Source organism: Muscardinus avellanarius, assembly GCF_963383645.1.
Source record: "Muscardinus avellanarius genome assembly, chromosome: 4".
Classification (NCBI taxonomy): Eukaryota; Metazoa; Chordata; class Mammalia; order Rodentia; family Gliridae; genus Muscardinus; species Muscardinus avellanarius.
Genome location: NC_137789.1, coordinates 27,791,792 through 27,802,391, shown reverse-complemented (window position 1 = coordinate 27,802,391; position 10,600 = coordinate 27,791,792).

The following is a 10,600-nucleotide window of genomic DNA, read 5'->3' as shown; positions in this document are numbered from 1 at the left end:
CATGGAAATGAACAGTAGATATCACTTTTGATTTTGTCTTCACTGATAATAATTGTGTTAAAGAGGCATTAAATGTTTTATTAGTATAATTTCTTTATTTTTTGATATTAGGGAGTGACTCAGGGGTGTTCTACCTCAGACCTACACATCTATCCCTATTTTTATTATATTTTATTTTGAAACAGGGTATCACTAAGTTGCTGAGGCTAGCCTCAAACTTGTGATCCTCCTGTGTCAGCATCTCAAGTACTGGTTATAGGCTTTTGCCACCACATCCAGCTTTTTTCTTTAATTTAAGCAATTTAAAAGAGGATATGGCCAGGAGTGGTGGCGCACGCTTGTAATCCCCGCTCTTGGGAGTCGGAGACAGGAGGATCAAACTGGTTTGAAGCCAGCCTTGCTGGGTTAAGAGACCCTGTTTCCAAATTAAAATATAAAATAGGTCTGGGAGTGTAGCCTGGCGGTAGAAGGGTTTCTAGGAACCCCAGTACCACAAATAAATAAATACATAAATTCATAAAAGGGGACATGGATTTTGAATAGTTTTATTTAAATATAATTCAAATATCATACAATTTACTCATTAAAATGTACACTTCAATGATTATTAGCATCTTCAAAAATACATTCAACTCTTAATAAAGTTAAATTTATTCATGTTTTCAAAATTTATTTTAAATGATACATAAAAATAAAAATTGTACGTATTTTGAGGGTAGTATGTGATGTTTTATTCCATGTCTAGACTATGTAATATGCAACTCATGGTACCCACATCTATCTTATCAACCACTTACTATTTCTTTTGGTGAAATCATCAAAATTCTTTCTTTTAGTTGTCTGATATATACACTATATTATCATTTTCTATGGTCACCCTAATGTGTAATAACACACCAGAACATTTTTGTCCTGACTATAACTTACTACTCATTGTACACAGAATATTTTGAGGTCATTTAAAAAAAAATCTATTCAGTCATTATCTTTCAAATGGATACTTTAATATATTTGCATTTAAGATTATCAACAGTAGGTTTTACTACTACCAGTTGTTACTGTTTTCTCCATTTTTGTAGTTCTTTTTTTCTCTCTCTCTTGCTATTTTAATAGTTTTCCATTGTGACTAAGGTATTTTCTCTAATACAGACTTACAGAAAGCATTGTTGGATTATAATAGCTATTCTGAAATGATAACAACTTAATATTGTTCAAAAACAGTAAAGAGAATAAAAGAGTAAACAAATAAAAATGTTTAAACTTGAAGTGTATTCCCCCACAGGTTTTGAATATTTGATGTCCCATTTTACATGTTTTTATTTTTCTTCTCTTAATGTATTACTCTAGATATTATTTCAAGTTATTTTATTTTTCAGCTGTCATGTCAAATATATAAGTGGTTTACATATTATGTGTTTAATATTACAGCATTCTGGATTAGGTATAGTTACGATATCCAGTATGCTTTATACCTTCCAATTTTTCTCTTACTCCTTTGTATCTTATTCTTTCTATTTAAAGAATTCCCTTTGACATTTCTTGTAGAACTGGTCTAGTGGTGATAAATTTTCTCAGCGTTGTTTATCTGGGAATGTCTTTATTTCTCCTTCATTTCTGAGTGTTAGCTTTGCTGGGTACGGCGTTCTTTGTTGGCAGGGTTTATTTTCCTTCAGCACTGTAAAAGTTTCATACCACTCCCTCCTGACCTATAAGGTTTCTGCTGAGATGTCTTCTGTGAGGCATATTGGAACACACTTACGTGTTACTTGTTTTTTTTTTTTTTTTCTTCCTCTTGCTGCTTTGAGAATATTCTCTCTGCCTTTGATCTTTTTTATCTTGGTTATAATATGCCTGGGGTCACTGTGGTTGAGTGGAATATGACTACTCACCTTTGACCTTCTTGTACATGAGTACTTGTGTTTGCCGTTAGGTTTGAAATGGTTTATGCTACGATATCATTCAAATGTCTTCAATTTCTTTGCTCTTTCTGTGACAAGGTATTTTTCTATATTTCTTGAAGTGTTATGAGTTTTCTTAACGCAATCATTTAAAATTCTCTGAGCCAGATGTGGTAGTACAAACCTGAAATCCCAGTACTTGGGAGGCTAAGACAGGGTGATTTTAGGTTCCAGTTAAACCACATCAACTTATAGAGGTCCTGTTTCAAAGTAGATAAATAAATAATAAATTGGTCTGGGGTGTAGCCTGGAGATAGAATGCCACTGGGTTCAATTCCCAGTAACAAAAAGAAAGAAAACTATAAAGGAAGAAAGAAAGAAAAAAGAAAAAAGTCTGATACTTGCACATGTTGTATATGGTCAGGTTCTTCTATCTTATTTTGCTTCTTAGTTGAGCTCATGGTTCCCTGAAATTTTTTGATGTTTGTTGGTGTATGATATTATATGCACATTGATATAATAGGTATCTATTCCAGTCTTTGCAATCTGGCTTTCTTTTTACCTGTTCATTCTGAAATTCTAAGCATACTGCTTATTTTCTCTGACCATTGAGTCACTGCCACTATTTCAGCACTTGATGTTGAACTAATTTCAGGTTGGCTGCAAGTAAGCAGTTGGTGTACTGTCAACTTCAGCAATAGCGGGCACACTAAGTTCAAATTTGTCCCCAAATCAGCAGTTGGTGCACTGTTCTCATGGACGGGAGGGATGCATATAAAAGATATTCCATCTCCACAAACTTCTACCTGGAACTTGGGTGAGAACAGATGACTGTGGTTAGGTGCTATGGGGTTCTGTCCAACATGGACCTCACTGTTGAGGGATATGGTGCAGGCTCTTATGCAACAACTAGTCACCTATCTCTCTCTTTTTACCCCTCAAGCTTATAATGACTCTCTCTACGTCTTGCTACCTGGGGTCAGAAGGGGAATGAGGAGGTCAGTTCATGATCATGGCCACATTAGCCAGCCTCAGGGGATGTTGACTAGAAAACAAGTCTTTCAGGTTTTGGGTATCATTAGCCCAACATAGAGTTTCAAGGTATGTGCCCTGTGCTTATTTCCCTGTTCTATTTTCTAGCACATTGAGTCATTGGGCTGCACTGCCTGAGTCTGAGGAAGCTTTGGTAAAGACAGTCCTTTGGCTTCCAGACTAATTCAGGTCCAGAGACTCTATCAGCACTGGGCTGGGGGGACAGGGACCTCTGATCTCTGCTTGATGCAGGTTTTCATCGTGGTGAACCTACTAGTAGGTTCCAAGTCTAAAGCAGGGACTTAAATCCTCTGTTGATCACTTTTTCATCCCTGAGATCAAAATGTCTGACACAAGCAGTTTGGAAGAGGAAAGATTTATTTTGGTTCACAGTTTCATTGTTTGAAAATGTCAGTGTTTGGCCAGATCCCCTGCTTTGGACTGAGATAAGCAAGAACATTATGGAAGATGGGAGTGGGCCAGGGTCAAGATACAGAACCCAAGGGCATTCTCCCAGGACCTACCTTCTGCACCCATTCTCCAACTATTTTCTCTCCTCCTCCTCTGAGAAATCCATTTAAATTATTAATCCATAAAATGGATAAATCAACTGATGAGGTTAGAGACCTCATGATCCAATCACCTCCCCAAATCCCAGCTCTGGACACTTCCGCCCTAGAGACTAAAGCCTTTAACACACAGGGCTTTGGGGAACATCCCTGATCTAAACTATAACAATTCCCTTTCTCTTATCTCATCTGCTCTTCATGAATAGGATATTATCTGACTCACCAAGTCTTAAATTTATTCATACACAGCAAAACTCCATCAACAAATGCAGATATATATATATATATATATGTGACTGAGCACCATATGGCCTTGAAGTACAAATAAGTCACATGAAGAATTGCTTCAAAAGTCCATGATTCCCACTCACTCCTGCTTTACTTTCTTTTTTTTTTTTCACCTTCCAAATATGATCTCATGACAGTCCTTATGATTAGGTGACAGAGAAAGAGAAGACTCAGGCCTGGTTTACAAATATCTGTTCACAACATTCAGGTACCAGCTCACGATGGATAGCTATAGCATTACAACTGATATGAGACATCTCTGAAGGATAGTGTGAACACAAATCCTCTTTGTAGGTAGAGCTCTGAGTGGTGCACCTAATTGTACACTTTTACCAGAAGGAGAAATAGGCATACGATAACATACCAATCTTTTGGCTGGCTAGTAGTTTGTCTGAAATTTGGAAGAAACATGAAGAAAGAAGAAATTGGAAGAAATTGATGACAAGGAAATTTTGCGAAAAGGCACATAGCCTGACCTCTCTAACTAAGCAAAGAACATGAAGGTATGTGTCTCCATTGGTGAATACATACACAAAAGTGACCTCACCAGATTTTAATGATAAAATTATTTGTATGTTTTTTTTTTTTTCAAAATGGCGACTGAGGGACACAGTACTCCTCAGTAGCTGAAGCAAATAAAACTTCAGATACTTAGAAAGCTGTGTCTTAATCAACAAAATAAATACATACCAGGAACCAAAACAAATCCTGGTACCTCGGGGGAACTCTGAACTTGAAGAAGAAGAAGAACATAGACCCGACACCGGACCAGCTGCAAACGCTGATCGGTGGCCGCGGGCTGCTTTCGCGGGCCCGTGGAGCTGCCTGCCCGATAGGCCCGATAGTCCCGCAGCAAGATAATCCGGGACTGAAAACAGCGAGCAGCTCCCACGTCAGAATTCTGTGTGCTCACCAGCGACTGGATCACAACAGCATAGAGACTCCCACGAATCCTGAACCAAGGAAGACAGGTACCTGCGGGTGCCCAGGGAAGTGGGGACCCTAGTGTGCGCTGCACTCTAACCCCCCAGCACGCCCAAGCCTCAGACCCGAGCACTCCCCTCTGCGCACCTTGTCGGCGCCCCGGTTCCCTGCTAGCAGTCATTGCCTGTCCCACTCTCTCCACTAAATTGGAGCCTACCTGGGTGTCTAGCCCCCCCCCCCCCGCCACCTTGCCAGAGACTGCCTTCAAGGCTGCGAAAGCCCTGTGTAAATCGGAAATCTCCTTGGGGCACCCCCAGTTTCTACGTCCCGCGGGAGGCAGAGACCATTACTGGGCACCACGCACTGGATCCTTGAGCACCTATCCTGCACTCCTGGCCCACCGCTGGGTGTTCCCACCCTCCTGCTAGCCAGAGGCTTAGTTCTAAGCGAGAACTCAGCTCAATACACCTTGGAAGAGCATACCAACAGCAACAGACAGCTGCATCCACTCACTCCTGGGTCCAGTAAAAGCAGCACACCCAGCCTGCACCCTTGGAATAGGCAGAGCTCTGGCAGCAAGCGTGGGCACCCAGGAACCAGCACCCATTTGCCCAGGGTACATCTTGGGACCACACCGGCTAACCCAGCTGGAATTTCCAGAGACACAGGAAAATCCATCGGGCCACAATATCTGCACAGGACCTCAGGGGGAGGTTCTAATTATACCTTGGTCATGCTCCACCCATGTCGTAGGGAAGCACAGGCTGGAGTCTAGGGTGGTGAGTGCAGAGGTACTGACCACAGGTTAGAATTTTGCAGAACCTGTGAATTGTACAGAATCAAATAAAAGTGAAACCAGACATCTGGACACATAAACCTAAAGCAGCTAAAGGAGAGAAGGTGTCCAAACACCCAGAGTGACCTAAGAAGATAAAAAATAGAGTACAAAGAAAACTAAGAGACATTGGATGGTATTCTGAAAGTTACCAAAGCAATCAGATACGCACATATTATATAGGCCTGACCCCATATGCGTAAATAAGGAGGACTGTTTATTTTACTTTTAATGTGGATGTTTTGTTTTATATTGCTTTTATAGTGCTTTTGTTTTGGTATGGTTATTGCTGTGTTATTTTTTTCTTTCAACCCACACTTCTCTTACTTTCACATGTTGTTTTTTTATATATATATTGGATAGTTTGCCTTATTTTTTTATTTCACACAGCTGCTAGCTCCTTTTATTTTATTCTTGTTCTTTTGTCCTCTTTCTTCCTCTTTCCTTCCTTTATTTTCATTCTCCTCCTTTGATTGGTCTTCCTCCCTTTTTCTTGGATTACATAATAGTCTTGGTATCTTGTGTGGATTTTTTTTTCTATTCTTTTTTTGTGTCTGTCTGCTCCTTCCATCACCCTTATTTACAAACCTTCCCACACTAACCCTACATACTTTTCTCCCCCAAAACTTTTCCACATAATATACCTCCTGGTCTAATACTCTAAGTATTTCTTACATTCATAATTACTCCACGAACGACAAGAGTCCTAGTAGTTAACTCTCTCTCATTCCTAGCAAGATTTCACCTTACGATACTTAAAGTCTTTCTCAACCTAAACATATCCTCTACCTAATCCGACTCCTTTACTAATAACCCCAGCTCCTCCCACATCACCCACCCTCAACACTGGAAAGGCTCTGCTGACTAGCCGATACCCCAACTCCTAATATTAAGATTTGACTAAGCATAATACTCACGAACAAAGGGTAGAAACCAGAAAAACAGGACAGAGAACGCTACAAATATGAGAACCAGGAATTATGAAGAGACAGCAGAAATCACGAATACTGACCTACTAGAAATGCAAGAAGGGGAGTTCAGAATCTTGTTGTTCAATATGATGAAAGGATTCAAAACAAGTATAGAGGAGGTTAAAGGTGAATTAGAAACACTAAAAAAGAATCAGAAAGAGGTCTGGAATGAAATGAAAGAGGCAATAAGTGAAATGAAGACAGCAATTGAAAGAAACTCTGGAAGATTAGATGAAATGGAAAACAGAATATCAATATTAGAAGACAGTACATCCCAAACCGAAAACACAGTCAGCGATATACAGAAATCTTTACAGCAACAAAACCTAAACATCCAGCAATTATGGGATAATATGAAGCGCCCTAATCTACGGATAATAGGCATTGAGGAAGGGATAGAGGTACAGACCAAGGGCATCTGTAATATCTTCAAGGAAATGATCTCAGAGAATTTTCCAAATATGGAAAGAGACTTCGATCTTCAAGTCCAGGAGGCATACAGAACTCCACTGAGACAAAACCAAAGAAAGACCACTCCACGCCACATAATAACCAAAATGACCAATATAGAGGCTAAGGAAGGAATCTTAAAAGCAGCGAGAATAAAAGGACGGGTGACATATAGAGGCAAAACAATAAGAATCACCCCAGACTATACAACCCAGGTTAGGAATGCTAGGAGAGACTGGTACGACGTGATTCAGACCCTGGAAGAAAATAACTTCCAGCCCAAACTAATCTATCCAGCAAAACTACTATTCAAGATCAATGGTGAATCCAAAATCTTTCACGATAAACAGAATCTCAAAAAATTCATGAATTCAAAGCCAACACTAGAGAAAATTCTTAAAGAAATAAACCATAAGGAAGAAAAAAAAAGCAGACTTCAGAATCAGAGAAGAGAGGAAGTTAATAAGTGGGCCACTTAAGTAAAGAAGAAAGATCACACCACCCAAGAGTAGACAGAACACAAAATGGCAGAAAACAAAAATCATATTTCAATAATATCTCTTAATGTCAAAGGACTTAACTCACCAATCAAAAGACATAGATTGGCAATGTGGATTAGGAAACATAATCCAAATATATGCTGTCTGCAAGAAACACACCTCACAGCCAAAGACATTCACAGGCTGAAGGTGAAAGGATGGAAAAAGATATACCATGCCATGAGTGACCAAAAAAGAGCTGGGGTAGCAACCCTAATATCCAACAAAACAGACTTTAAACTAAAACACATCAAAAGAGACAAATCAGGGCACCTCCTTTTACTAAAAGGAACACTATACCAAGAAGATATAATGATAGTAAATATTTATGCCCCAAATATGGGTGCAACCACATTTGTAAAACAAACCCTTCTGGACATAAGATCCCAAGTAGACCCAAATACAATAATTCTGGGAGACTTTAATACGCCTCTCACACCACTGGATCGATCTTCAAGGCAAAAGATGAGTAAAGACGTTTTAGAACTAAAGGAAACCATGAACCAAATGGACCTAATAGACATTTTCAGAGTATTTCAACCAGGAACTACAGAATACACTTTCTTCTCAGCAGCCCGTGGAACCTTCTCCAAAATTGATCACATCCTGGGACACAAAGAAAATACCAGCAAATTCAAAAAATGTAATATAATTCCTTGCATCTTTTCAGACCACAACGGAATAAAAGTAGAAATCAACAACAGGAAACTCGAAAGAAAGTATTCAAATTCATGGAGAATGAATGATACACTATTGAATGACGAATGGGTAAGAGCAGAAATTAGGGAAGAAATAAAGAAATTTATGGAAACAAACAAAAACAGAGACACAACCTACCAAAACCTATGGGACACCATGAAGGCAGTACTAAGAGGAAAGTTTATTGCATTGAGTGCCCACATAAAAAGGACGGAGAACCACCAAGTAAAGAACCTAATGACACAACTCAAGGATCTAGAAATTCTGCAACAGTCTATTCCCAAAGCCAGCAGAAGGCAAGAAATCATCAAAATTAGAGCAGAAATAAATGAAATAGAGAACAAAAAAACAATTCAGAGAATCAATAAAACAAAAAGTTGGTTCTTTGAAAAGATTAATAGAATTGATAAACCCCTGGCCAACCTAACCAAAAGAAAAAGAGAATCAACTCAAATTATCAAAATTTGAAATGAAAAAGGAGATATCACCACAGATAGTGAAGAAATTCAAAATATTATCAGAAACTACTTTAAAAATTTATACTCCAATAGACTTGAAAACCTGGAAGAAATTGATAGATTTCTAAGCACAGTTAACCTTCCTACACTTAGCCAAGAGGACATAGCAAGCCTAAACCAACCAATAACAACCAAAGAAATAGAAATGGCAATAAAAATTCTTCCACCAAAGAAAAGCCCAGGCCCAGATGGGTTCCCAGCTGAATTCTACAAAACCTTCAGTGAACAACTAATACCAATACTGCATAACATGTTCCGGGAAATTGAAAGAGATGGAACTCTTCCAAATTCCTTCTATGAGGCCAGTATCACATTAATCCCCAAACCAAATAAAGATACCTCAAGAAAGGAAAACTACAGACCAATATCCTTAATGAACATAGACGCAAAAATTCTAAACAAAATACTAGCTATACGCATTCAAAACTATATCAAGAAAATAATACATCATGACCAAGTCGGTTTCATCCCAGAAAAACAAGGCTGGTTCAACATACGCAAATCAATACATGTTATTCACCACATAAATAGAACCAAGAACAAAAACCACATCATCATAGCAATAGATGCTGAAAAAGCATTCGACAAAATCCAACACCCATTTATGTTAAAAACACTGCAAAAAATTGGGATAGAAGGAAAGTACTTCAACATCATTAAGGCAATATACTGCAAACCCAAAGCCAACATTATATTGAATGGGGAAAAACTGCAAGAATTTCCGCTACAGTCAGGAACAAGACAAGGATGCTCACTTTCACCACTCCTTTTCAATATAGTCCTTGAGACTCTTGCTGCAGCAATCAGACAAGAGAAGGAAATCAAAGGAATTCACATAGGAAGAGAGGAATTAAAATTATCCTTATTCGCAGATGACATGATCCTTTATCTGGAAGACCCAAAGAACTCAACCAAAAGACTTCTGGACCTGATTGACAAATTCAGCAAAGTTGCAGGTTATAAAATCAACCTAAAGAAATCAGTGGCCTTTCTTTATGCCAACAACGAATCCACAATGAAAGAAACAAAAACAACAATTCCATTCACTATAACCTCAAAACCAATAAAATACCTAGGAATAAACCCAACCCAAGATGTAAAAGACCTCTACAACAAAAACTATAAAACATTAAAGAAAGAAATTGAAGAAGACCTTGGAAGATGGAAAGATCTCCCGTGCTCATGAATAGGCAGAATAAATATCATCAAAATGGCCATTCTGCCAAAACTGATCTATAGGTTCAATGCAATTCCCAATAAAATACCAGTGACATTCTTCAGAGACCTAGAAAAATCAATCATGAATTTCATACGGAGAAAGAAAAGACCTAGAATAGCCAAAGCAATTCTCAATAACAAGAAACACGCAGGAGGCATTACAATCCCAGACTTCAAACTATACTATAGAGCAATAGTAGTAAAAACAGCATGGTACTGGCACAAAAACAGATATACTGACCAGTGGATTAGAATAGAAGATACAGAAACAAACCCACACATCTTTAGTCAATTAATCTTTGACAAAGGGGCCAAACACATATGCTGGAGAAAAGACAGCCTTTTCAACAAGTGGTGCTGGGAGAACTGGCTAACCATTTGTGAAAAGATGAATCTAAACCCCTATATCTCACCAAACACAGGAATCAACTCAAGATGGATCAAAGACTTAGAAATTAGACCTGAGACTGTGAAGCTAGTAGAGGAAAGCATAGGTTCAACACTACAACATATTGGCACAGGCAGTAACTTTCTCAACAAAACCTCCAAAGCTCAGGAAATTAAAGCAAGAATAAACAAGTGGGATAACATCAAACTAAAAAGTTTCTTCTCATCAAAGGAAACTATCAATAACCTAAAGAGGAAGCCTACAGAATGGG